Source organism: Lutra lutra, chromosome 14 (genome assembly GCF_902655055.1).
Source record: "Lutra lutra chromosome 14, mLutLut1.2, whole genome shotgun sequence".
Lineage (NCBI taxonomy): Eukaryota > Metazoa > Chordata > Mammalia > Carnivora > Mustelidae > Lutra > Lutra lutra.
In genome coordinates, this window is record NC_062291.1 from 72324061 (window position 1) to 72337152 (window position 13092).

Genomic DNA, 13092 nt, shown 5'->3' on the forward strand with positions numbered 1-13092 from the left:
AGAGAGGAGAATTTGAAAAGCTACTCTTTTTTTCAAAAGCAAAATAGCTCTGTTTCCTTGTGCCCCCACCAGAGGCCATTGCCTGGTCTTGCGTTTCCTTACTGGGAATAGACCCATCCCCCCTCTGGAAACGTGACTATCTTAAGCCTATAGAGGGAATCCTGGATGCGTGGAAGGCAATGGGATGCCAAAGTTTTCTCCTACGGGTCGAAATGAGCAGTTCTCACTCAGGGCCATTCAACTTCCTTATGTTTCAATTTTCGATTCTCCCCATAACCACCTCAAACCTTTAAATGCATCCTTTTCTTTGATGCCTCTTGGACCATCACTTTATTTTATGTACCACACAGATACCGTGGTGTGTTAGCCACACAGGGAATCATCAAAGAGTTCCCTTAGTCCTGCCAAAGCCTGTTAATGCAACGCATCACTAGGTGATTCTGGAAATGGCACTTCTGAACCATAAATGATCATTTGGCAATTGATATAATATGATCTGTACCAACACCTTATCAATGATCTGTACCAATGATCTGTACCAATACCTTATTGATCAAAATGAATAATCTACCTCTGTGGGTTTGTTTTGTTTCTATGTGTTGCTTATACCCTGAGAATACTAAAGAATGAATGTGCTCTGCTCTCTCTTTCCACCACTTACTGACAGCCTGTTCTGTTGCTGTGGGCATCTGGCCCTATTTTAGAGTTAATATAACCATATTGCAGTTAGTACCCTTACAAGGGAATGATTCCCCATTGGTCCACCTCTGTGATCCCATATCTAAGCCGGGGGAGTTCTGCTGTTTATACACAAGAAAGGTAAATATTAAGTGAGGAGTACACAAAACATTTTCTCATCTGACATATTTTAATACTGTAGAACAGATTCATTGCAATAATTAGGCTGATAAATACCATTATGCCTAAGCCCTGGAAAAATGAAACATGAAACACTAACATGAAACACACTGAAAAAAAAAAAGAAGGAAAGAAAGAAACTGAGCTAAAAGACACACAGAATTGTAGAAGCATGATCTAGAGAGCAATCCGCTCTCTCGACTGTAGTGGAGGAAACTGAGACCGGGTTTCATTAATTTGGAGAAGTGAATTAATTTGCTAAAAGTCACAAAATTAGTGGCAGAACCAGGCCTAAATTATAGCCTCTGGACATTAAGCCAAAGGTTTTCATTACTATATCTGATGCCTAAGCAAGATTTCTTCTTAATGTAGAGCCCTACATTAATTACAAGTTGTATGATGACAATTTGTGCAGAGCTAACCCCTGGCCCCTCAGACCATCAAAAAATGATGTTATATTCCCAGCTCCTCTGGCTAATTTCACCAGGTTTAAATGGAACTGGAAAAACCCCCCTTTCCCTTTGGTTGGTCGCTATTCCAGTCAAGAGGTGTTCATCACCAGAGAGGCATGGTGGAGTGTGGGGTGCTTTATCCACTCCTGTTCATCACTAAAAGGTACTCAAGACTTGCCATTCATCGCTTCAGCTGCCCTTGTCTGGACTGCTGTAACAGAGACCACCACTCCCCCTGTGGAACGCGACCCTGGCTTTATCTCCCGGATTTTCCAAGTGTGAAGACTAATCTCATCTCATCTTGTCCCCCAAACCTCCTGTCAGTGGCTGCTTGAGGTCTCTCAGTCATTCACAAATGTATGGCATAATTGCTGGGGCTTGTATTTGCTATGGGTATTTACGGCACATGTGTGGGACCCACCAGTAGGAAGGTGCTCAGTGAAGTGTTTTTTGAATGAATGTTTTGATGATAAAACAGGTAGTATATAATTAGAAGCACTTCGTTTGAACACAGTACACTCTACCACAAAATCAACATGCTCTTAATATTCCAATATAATTTTCCAAATCACTGCTTCCAAGAGTTATTACAAAGAGGAAATCATGAAAGATGAGAAAAATGATAGAGATTTTGTGTTGTTCAAGGAGAATCAAGAAACAGGGCTGGTTGATTATAAAGGAAAAGTATTATGGAGCTAGGATAGAAAGTGAAATAATGGCTTGAGGGATGAACAAAGAAGAGGAAAAGGCTATATTCAGAAAATAGCCCAGGGGTGAGAACATCCTTGGGCAAGAAAGTTCAGAAAATACACAATGCAAATGTCAATCAATAATCTAGACTATGGTGGCAGTGTAATTTTAATTTTTTAAATATTTATTTATTTACTTATTACTAACTTATTTGACACAGAGAGAGCGAGCACAAGTAGGCAGAGTGGCAGGCAGAGGGAGAAGGAGAGGGAGAGGGAGAAGCAGGCTCTCCACTCGCTGAGCAGAGAGCCCGATGTGGGACTCGATCCCAGGACCCTGGGATCATGACCTGAGTCGAAGGCAGCCACTTAACCGACTGAGCCACCCAGGCACCCCTGGTAGTGTAATTTTTAATATCACAAAGTTGATTATCCTTTTTCTGGATTTGTGCATGTGTATGTGTCTTTATTCCAGGAAAGATGGAAAGGACATGCAGGAACTACGGGTATAATCATGCAGCAGGGAAAGCCAAGTACTTGGAGGACTGGTTTTGTGGCAGCCCCATTCAGAACCACCACAAACAAGTCCCTGTCAGCCTCCTGATAGTGCACAGATTACCAGTGTGACCAAGTGGAAAAACCTCCCTGCTGCCAAACTCGCCACTGGAACGTTGATAAGAAGGTGACAGTGCAGTGGTGGGTACAAGTTCAGAGACACATTAAAAAAAAAGTGGGGAGAGAACTAAAAAGGAGGAAAGGTCGTAGATCATTCCACCAGTCTCCTTAACACAGTAAAATGGTTCCCAATCTCCAGTTGCCCTGGGCATCCTGAAACCCCCACTCGATGTCACCAACAACCCTTTTGTTTTAAACGCAACGGGTGTTTTTCAGGACTGATCCTGATGCTCTGTTGGCAACTGTTCTCACTGCGGACTCTCCCTTCTTTTGTGATGCCAGATATCCCCGCCTCTGCCTCTCAGGTCACTTCCTTTGATTCTCCTCCTTAGCCAACTGTCCTTTAATTTGGGAGCTGCTCAGAGGGTCTGTCCTATCTTCTCCTCTCACCCAATACTCTTCTAACGAAGCACTATTCCCTTCTCTGACTCAAGGCACCATCTTTATTCTGGTGACCGCAAACCTATCTCGAGGTGAGATCGTGATAGGTGTTCATGATGAATGAGCACCAGGAATTTCAACAGTGCAAGTCCAAGCTCCTCCCTGGTCTCCTTCTACCCACGCCGGTCCTCGTGTCACTGTTCAACGAACACCCCATCCCTCACCCAGGTAACCTCATCAGACTTCTGAGCCTCATCTTTGATTCTCTCTTCTTCTTTAGATCTCAACGTTTACTCATGGCAGAATGGACTAGAGACTGTGCTAGGTGGGCCAGGGATGGAGTAATCTATGAGGTCAAAAAGGTCCTTGCCTTCCAGGAGCTCACAGCCTCGGACACTTCTCACTCTCACCACCCATCCTGCTAACAGCACCCTCTTGTTTCTGAGACAGCCGCCTTCTCTCTACCAGACTGCTACTCTCCTATGATAGGTTCCTATCCCTCCTTTCTTGCCTTGATGGCCTCACCTCCTTCCTAATTCATTTCTGTGATTCAAAGCTTGCCTTTCCAAACCATTTCCACAATACAGGGGAGAAAAATCTACCTACAACCGATTTTTTTTTTCGCACCAGCTCTGCTTAATATCTTCAGTGGCTCCTTACTGCTCTTAGAATGGGTAAAACTTCTCATTAGATGGCTAAAGCAAGGGCTTGGCCAAGGCCTGTGGCAACACGGTATCCCTTCAAACCTGAAGTCTTATATTCATTCAACATTGTTAATGAGGAAAAACTGATTCTATTAATAAAAAATTGAATATCCACTTCCATCTAAAGTTAGGAATTTGCCATATGCATTGACTATAATACGGTCTTTTTTATGCGTATGTGTTTTGTACATATACCAAACTGGATCTTGTTCTACATACCAATCTGTTATGTAACCCACTCACTTTATTTTCATGTCATGGCTGTCTTTCCACATTATTAGCCATTCTTCCACACATCACTTGATGACTCCACAGTGTTTTATTGATTTGTTTATTTCTAACTTTGACCTCTTCCAAAGTTTAAAAAAAATCAAATAATGTTAAAGCATTTATAATAAAAAGCAGCAGCACCCTGTGTCGCCTGTCCCCATTTCAGCCCTGGTTTCTAGAAGCAGCCATTTAAGAATATTTTATCTGCTATTTCTCCAAACTTATCTCTATATTTCTAAATAATTTGGGTATGGCATTTTTTTTTAAGGATTTATTTATTTATTTGAGAGAGAACCTGCATGAGTGGGGGGAGGGGCAGAGGGAGAGGAAGAAAGAGAATCTGGAGCAGACTCTGCACTGAGCATGGAGCCTGACTCAGGGCTCAATCTCATGACCCCAAGATCACAACCTGAGCCAAAACCAAGACTCAGATGCTTAATGTACTCTGCCATCCCCAGGCACCCTGACACTTTTTTTTAAATTGATTCATCTATTTTACCTATCAACTCGCAGTGTGATATAGCCAATCATTCAAAAATATATATTATTCACAGGGCCAGGCACTATTCCAGGCAATGAACAAAACAAATACGATCATTGCATTCATGAAACTTATATTCTAGGAGAAAGACAATTACAAAACAAATAACTAAATAAAACAATTTAGTATACCATCGTGTGCTATAAAGAAAATAAAACATAGTAGTAGAGATTAAAAAGACCAACTTCGGGCTGCCTGGGTGGCTCAGTTGGTTAAGCAACCGCCTTCGGCTCAGGTCATGATCCCGGAGTCCCGGGACTGAGTCCCACATCGGGCTCCCAGCACCATGGGGAGTCTGCTTCTCCCTCTGACCTTCTCCCCTCTCATTCTCTCTCTCACTCTCTCAATAAATAAATCTTTTAAAAAAAAAGACCAACTTCAGGTAAGGTGGTCAAGACACATTCCTCTGACAACAGCATCTGAGTTGAGTTGCATTGTGAAGATCTATGGTAAGAGCTGTGTTAATTAGGATATGGGTTGGGTGCATGTAACAGACACTGCAATTGTTTAAGGGAGTGAAGTCTATTTTTTTGCCTTAGAGAACAGCCTGAGGGTAGGTCTTCCAGGGTCCAGGCCCCTTCTAGTTTCTTGCTCCACCATCTGTATGGTCCAAGATGGCGGCACCACATCTGTGTTCCACTAGCAACATGGGAGAAGGAGAAGGGCAAGTCACCTCTCTCTAAGGGCACAGTTCAGCAATTTCTCACCTCTTCTGCCTACCTCCTTTTGGCTAGAATGTAGTCACATAGACATACCTAGCTGCAAGAGAAGCTTGAAATGGTTTCTCTTCTGGGCAGCCATGAGCTGAGCTAAAGTTCTGTTACTGTGGAAGAAGAGGAGAATGGGTATCGGGGATGGACTTATTCTCAGCCAAAAGAACAATTCACACAGAGAAATGATCGGGAACAAAGGCCTTGAGGAAAGAAAGACCCTGACTTGTTTAAAGAAGAGAAAGAAGTCTGTGCCATGCCTTGGTGGTTGCAAAAGGGAGAGCTGGAGGATATGAGAACAGGGAGGCAGACAGGGACCAGATGATGTGGGGGTTTCAAAACCACAGCCAGGAATTTCACTTTTATTCTGTTGGAAGCAATGGCAGAGTTTTCAGCAGGGAGCTGACGTAGCCATTCTCTCTCACACCTTCCCCTTTCCCCATTCCTTAATAGCACCCTATGGTTGATTTTGATTGAATCATTCATCACTATTTACATCAGCATGAGTATGTACATATCGTTCATTGCAGAACCACACAGCATACTGGTTCCATTTACTTTCTTGTAGGTTCCATTTCCTTTCTTCTACAGCTGTTATTTCGCCTCAAGTTAACAGCGTCATTAGTTTTTCGCTTACATCATTATACGCACACAATGCACACGAATACACGGCTTCATTTCACTGCAGATCCTCTATCAGACTATCTATCATCTATGCAGGCCAGCTTATTTTTTTCTGTCCTCCAGACATTTACTGTTGAAATCTCTCATCCTTCTGAACCGATTCCTTTTTAATACCTCTCAGGTATTAAAGGAGTCTTGGGATAGAGAGAGGAGAAAAAAAATAAGCATGATCTGGCCATCAATTTAATTGAAATTCCATGAACATTGTAGCTTAAGAACTCTCTCCTTTGCAGTAAACTGTAACTTGGTAAAATACACTGAAAATGAGGCTCTCCTTCTGACCTTTTTGTGACACTGCAGGAAAGATTCAAAAGCCTTCCGATTTGTCTTTGTCGAGTTGTTGCTTTGAATGTGACTGAATGCCAGGAGGGGACCATGAGCTGGCTTGGCTTTCGTCCGGCGACTCTCCTCTATCCTTCCACCCCCATTTTGGACTCTGCTTCTGCCCACGCCATTCCATTTCCACTATCATGGATTGTCTCATTTGCTCTGTTTATTCCTCTAGCCCTGTAGAGGCAGGCATCTGTCTTGTTGGTGGTTTTTGAACTGCTCTGCTTCTCACCTGAACGACTTCAATGGACATTTACCTATTTCTTGGATGTGAGAATGTTATTCCATCTCTTTCTTGAGAGGAAGCTTTTACTCATAACTATGTTCGATTTTTTTTTTTTAAGATGTAAATGCCGCTTTTAGCTTTATCTTCCCTCTGAGAATCCCAATTGTACTCATGTTTAAAAGCCCACTTGGAATGCTACCTGATCCCTGAGGACTTCCCTAAGGAATCCAAACCCCTTCCTCTACTCAATGTGTTCTGGGTCTCACCCTTAATCAGCGTCTATTTTATGATGACTTCATAAATAAATAAAGTCAACCAATGGGGATTCAAACACGCTTTTTAATGTCGCGTATTTTTAAAATTTCCAGCTTCTATTGTTAAATATTTAGCAGCTGACAAGCTTGCGTGGTTAGCATCAAGCACCATTCCTAGCCTAGCTACAGACACGCAGCAAAAGGATAGTTAACGTTTTCTTTGACTGTTTATTTGGCACAGCAAGGCTAATATAACCAAACCCATCTGTTTCCTCCTGTCCAGGGATTTTGAAGGGTGACAAAAAGAACTTTATGCTGAACTTCTAAGGACTCCCAACTTATGTCACCTGTTCTTTGTCAGAAACTTGTTAACATTTGTAATACCAATGAATAAATTACCAGAGCACAACCTGGAAGGAGTATAGAGTTCTTACATAAAAGTCAACAGCTTTGAAACAAAAAGATAAGTTTCTTGGCTGATTATTCTCGTGACATATGAATCGCTGGGTTGTTTAAAACAGTATATGCTCTTATTATGTTCTTAAAGGAAAACTTGATGTTAGCCAGGGATTATATAATTATAGGATTCAGGGCTAAACAGGACCCAGATAAGTTATTTATTTCCTTATCTAGCTTTCAGAGAAGATCTTAAATAGCATGCTGCAATTTTAAAAATTTTAAATCTGGGTTAAGATTTATGGTTATATATCACATTTTTTTAAAGATTTTATTTATTTATTTGTCAGAGAGAGAGAGATCACAAGTAGGCAGAGAGGCAGGCAGAGACAGAGGGAGAAGCAGGCTTCCTGCCGAGCAAGGAGCCCGATGTGGGACTCGATCCCAGGATGCTGGGATCATGACCTGAGCCATCCAGGCATCCAGAATTGCATTCTTTAAATGAGTGGATTAATCAGTATGTAACTATATCTCAATAAACCTATTTCAAAAACTCAAAACATAACAGAGTTCAGCACTCTTTCTGTGGATAAAAGACCTTCATACATAGAAACTGGCTGATTTAGCAAAACCAGGGTATTTGGTTTTTATTCCCCTTCCAGACACTGTTGCTTTTAGTTCACTTAAAATTTTATCTACTTATCCCATGTGATATGTAATCAGAGCTCAGAGCCTCAACAGGAAGTCTGTAACCGTTCTTTCAAACAAACTTAAAAAAACAGTTTAATAACATTATCTAATAGTGTATAAAGCACTGCTTTGCACTGCTTTGATGCCATTTTATGATCTCAAGCTCTTGCTTTCCATTTCGAAATAACAGAGGGGCTTATACAGAGAATGTAATTTGACTTTATGAAACTTTTTCTTCTTGAAAAAACGTCTATCATATTTAGGACAAAGCAAACAGCGTTCTTAGGTGTTTTTAAATCCATAATCTACAAGAGCTCTACAGGGAGTTAAGCCAGCGAATACCATCCCAAACATAAGAGCAACACTTACATAACCAAGTTTTATTTAAATTAAATGAGCTTTTTAAAGAGCAGTTCAATTGGTCACTCGTGAATTATTTACATACTGTGTTTTGTGTTGCTAAATTAGTTTCTCATATATCCTCTTTCACTAAGTAGCTCAAACAACTCCAACTTACCCCTCTCTCTCCTTTTCAAGATATAAAACCGCGCAAATCTATCTCTTAACTATTTTACGTCTGTTAGCTTTTACCCAGGCCCCCAAGAAAATTCTAAGCTTCTCCAAGGCAAGGGCCTTGTCTTAAACATCAACACCTCACCGAGACCCCATAATTACAATGTGTTTGTCGAGGTTCAAGAGTTGGCCCAGTTCTCCTGTTAATCTCTAATTCGTATACTTTTATACTATTCATGTGTGTGTATCGATTTCTAACTCACGTTTTCTTCATTTCTAACACATACATTTGTGTCGACTGCCCCGAAATCTTCAAAACCTCTTGAATAACCTTCAGAATAACCTCCTGACTGTAAGGGCCTGTTTAGACAGAGCGATTCCATCTGGTTAAACAGTGATTTTGTTGTTTATGCAACAAAACTTAAACTGTCCCTGCCCCCCTCTTCCCCCAGGGGATTTATTTAAAAACAAGTCCTGGAAACCAGTCCCAGGTAACAAAGCCCAAATACAAGGGTGGGTCAGGCCAGGTGGAGGTATCCAATCAGTGGGGGCACATACTGTCTCCCTAGCTACCAAGGAGTATGGGCCCGGCCCTTTGGGCATCTTTTGGGCGCCAATTCTGACCAAGGTGATAGGCTAGTTCAAATATCTACTATAGGATAAATTGTGATTCAATTGGTCACTTATGTGTGAACTAGCATGACTGTGCAGCTTTCTCTGTTTACAATCTCATTGGCCACCTATGCGTGGCCAGGCCCAACCACATGGCCTTTGCCCTTAAAAGTTAGTCTGTGGGGGCGCCTGGGTGGCTAGTGGGTTAAGCCTTTGTCTTTGGCTCAGGTCATGATCTCAGGGTCCTGGGATGGAGCCCCGCATCGGGCTCTCTGCTCAGCGGGGAGCCTGCTTCCTCCTCTCTCTCTGCCTGCTTCTCTGCCTACTTGTGATCTCTGTCTGTCAAATAAATAAATAAAATCTTAAAAAAAAAAAAAAGTTAGTATGTGAAGCAGAGAGAGGTCGCCTTCTCTGTAAGAGGCGCGGCCCCAAACGTTCGGTTTGATTTTAGATGCTTGGCGCAAAATAAAGCTTTGCTTGACCTTGCTTTGTATCAGTCTCGTTCCTTTGACCATGGGCCCAACGCCAACAACTTAGTATGGCTCTCGAAAGTCATCTTCCCCCACCTGCCTTTCTAGCTCGAGCATGACCCACCAACACCAACACACCAGTGCTCCAGGTTCCCCCACCACTCTTGGCTGCTCACGCCTCCAGGACCTGGTGGTTTCTTGTGTGGCTCTCCAGTTTATGGTATGAGAAGTCTGTCAGTCTTTTATTTATTTATTTTTATTTTATTATTTTCTGTCAATCTTTTAAAGACCATGTAAAAAGTTGTCTTCTCGATGGACTCTCCCTTATGAGAATGAATCTTTCCTTCCCCCTTTTTTTTTTTTTTAAATTTTTCCTTTTAAGTGCTCCCACGCCCTTCACATCTCACAGCTTGCCTGTTACAGTGCTTCTGTGCAGGTCTTTCTTTCCTAATATTCTCTTATGTTTGAGACCATTTTATTCATGCAGAAGTCCCCCAACGAAGGTTTGTAACCCCTTCGCCTATACAGAATAATCACGCAATACGTGCTTGCTAGATTGAATTTTTTTTTTAAAGATTTTATTTATTTGAGAGAGCAAGCAAGCAAGCGATCGCACAAGCAGCAGGGTGGGGCAGAGGGAAAGGGAGAAGCAGGCTCCCTGCCAAGGCGGCCCAACTCGGGGCTCAATCCCAGGACCCCAGGATCATGATCTGAGCTGAAGGCAGACGCTTCACTGACTGAACCCGGCACCCCTAGATTGAATAGTTCTTATCTTAATTTCCCTACAACACCAAGGATAGTGTGGAGCACATAGCAGTTAATTAACAAATAATGTTGACTGATAAGAGCTCTGGTTGGGGGGAGCTCAATGACATCTTGACAAAGAAAAGCGTATTTTCTAATTCTCTAAATTGCTCTGGCACTGAATTGGGTCTAAATAACAGATGTCTTGATGTACCGAAAACAATCAATGGAGTAGTTTCAATATATTTTTATTTTCAGTGGTTCTTCTGGAGAGAAACTATTTTTACCTGAGGAAAACACGTGAAAGAATTTTGGAAGTCAAATTCTTAGGATGTGAATGGATTTTTCACTGTCTATTCAAGATTCATTCAAGCACTTAGAAATGTCTCTAGACCAGACACAGAAAAAGGAACTAGATCATAAAATGAATATGATAAACCTTGCCCTGAAGGTGTTTACATATTCTGGAAGGTAAGTCTCAAAGGAATCTGGGTTTTGGTGCCTTAGAAAAACAGGTACTAATTAGCCCTATGCTGATGAATCTGGAAGTTCTTTAAAATGTACACTCTTCAGGGGCACCTGTGTAGCTCAGTTGTTAAGCATCTGCCTTTGGCTCAGGTCAGGATCCCAGGATCCTGGGATCAAGCCCCACATTGGGCTCCCTGCCCAGCAGGAAGCCTGCTTCTCCCTCTCCCACTCCCCCTGCTTGTGTTCCCTCTCTTGCTGTCTCTCTCTGTCAAATAATTAAAAAAAAAAAAAAATCTAAAAAATAGAAAATGTACCCTCTTCAGTTCAGATTATAAAAATTACATGTCAGGGACGCCTGGGTGGCTCAGTTGGTTAAGCGGCTGCCTTCGGCTCAGGTCATGATCCCAGCGTCCTGGGATCGAGTCCCACATCAGGCTCCTTGCTGGGCAGGGAACCTGCTTCTCCCTCTGCCTCTGCCTGCCTCTCTGTCTGCCTGTGCTCGCTCGCTCTCTCTCCCTCTGTCCCTGACAAATAAATAAATAAAAATCTTAAAAAAAAAAAATTACATGTCAATGTATATTGAAAACAAAGCTTTAATAGTATTTTATTTAGAAAACCACTTTGGATTCACCAAAACAGCAAAACATATAATCAGATGCTATGAAGCTGGGCTTGGAAATAGGGTTAGGCAAGAGAGTTTCCTAGTGTAAAATGTAAGGAGGCTCTCCCTCCCCAGTTCCTCAGTCCATGCAAGTGCAGGGTCAGCCTTGAGAACCAGTGTCCCCTTAAAATCACACACCCTAACCTCTTCTGCCTCACCCTAGTTCTGGCCCGGCTACGAATATTTAAGAAAATAATCATTTTGCATTTATAGTCAGTTTTGTAGACTTGGTACACTTTATAACAAATGCTTTACAGATTATTTCTGGCTTACCAAAAATGGAACTGTGAAATCATGGGGGGAATGAGACCTATGCAAAGAGCAGGTCTACTTTTTGGAGGTAGGGGTAGATATTAAGGGAAAGAGGCAACATAATTAGCATCGTATAATGACTGCCAAGTTCAAAGCTGCCAACTATTCAGATTAGAAGTAGTTCTTATATCTAAACTGTTCTATTATTTATAACCATTAATTTATGGGTTTGCTGGCTTCAAGTAACTTTTTTTTTTTTTTTTAAGGATTTACCCATTTGTTCGAGAGAGACAGTGCGAGCATAAGCGCGGGGTGGAGGGGGGAAAGGGCTGAGAGAGCGGTAGGAGACTAAGCACGCTCCCCACCCAGTGCAGAGCCTGACATGAGGCTTAATGTCAGGACTGAGATCACGACCTGAGCCCAAACCAAGAGCCAGACATTCAACCAACTGTGCCACCCAGCCGCCCCTCCAGTAACTTTTTAATTGGCGTTTTTCCAAGATCAACCTCAAGTGAACAGAACAAGCGGTAGCAAAACCACCAGAAAGGTTACAAGACAATATTAATATTCTTTCAAGACAGATTATTTCGAGGACTACTACTTGAAGATGACTCCCTTCTTAGTTCCTTCGTCTTCTTATTGATGGTTATTCAGCACCAAATATGGAAATTCTGGATGCCTTGGGTTGATAGGCCTATAACTCAGTAGTTGATTTAGGTACACTAATAAATACAGAATCGGGGATAAGTGATTTAGATTTAAGAAGGCACTGACATCAAGTAGAAAAGATTTTCCCGTGACACCCAAGTCATGACAACTTGGAATCGGCCTGTCAAGTGTCACTGTGTCTGGGAATTCAATGCTCAGTGTCAGGTAAGGTTGTGAAGCAGCTTTCTGAAAAGTCCCAAATACGGAGTAAAACATTTTCCTCTGCACTGGCTTAATCCTATTTCCCCCTACACGTGTTTAAGATGTTCAAGAGCTGTCATCCGTTTATTTTGGGTTGATGGTAGATTTCTTCTTCTTTCATTTCACTTTAAAATTGAAATTTTTTATCTACCGAAGTGTGAGGTGTTGGAACTAAGAATTTCATATATAGCTCTCGACTGAGCCTCGGGGAGTTTGGCTGTGATTGTGACTTATATTTAAAACTCTTTGGGGTGGTCCCTAAATGAGGTTCTGCATGTTCTGCGGCAATGGCAGCGAACGAAATCATTCCGAGCTGCTGTAAATAGTGCTGTTTGTGTCGAAAGAGGTTTTATGCATTGGATAATAAAAAGGCTGAGGCTGCCCTTAAATAACATGCTTGGGTTTTTGAAGTCAAACCTCCAAAATCATGAAAAATCTTTTTACCAATGAAAAAGGACAGTTCTAAGAAAAAAGTATTACTCAAATAATAAACTAAAATGACTATAAGTGACTTGACCATCTCCCCAAAATGCCTGTTTTTGAGGACTACACAAAGTTTTTTCTAATTATAAGTTGGAACAATTTATAAGTTACAAAAAGTTT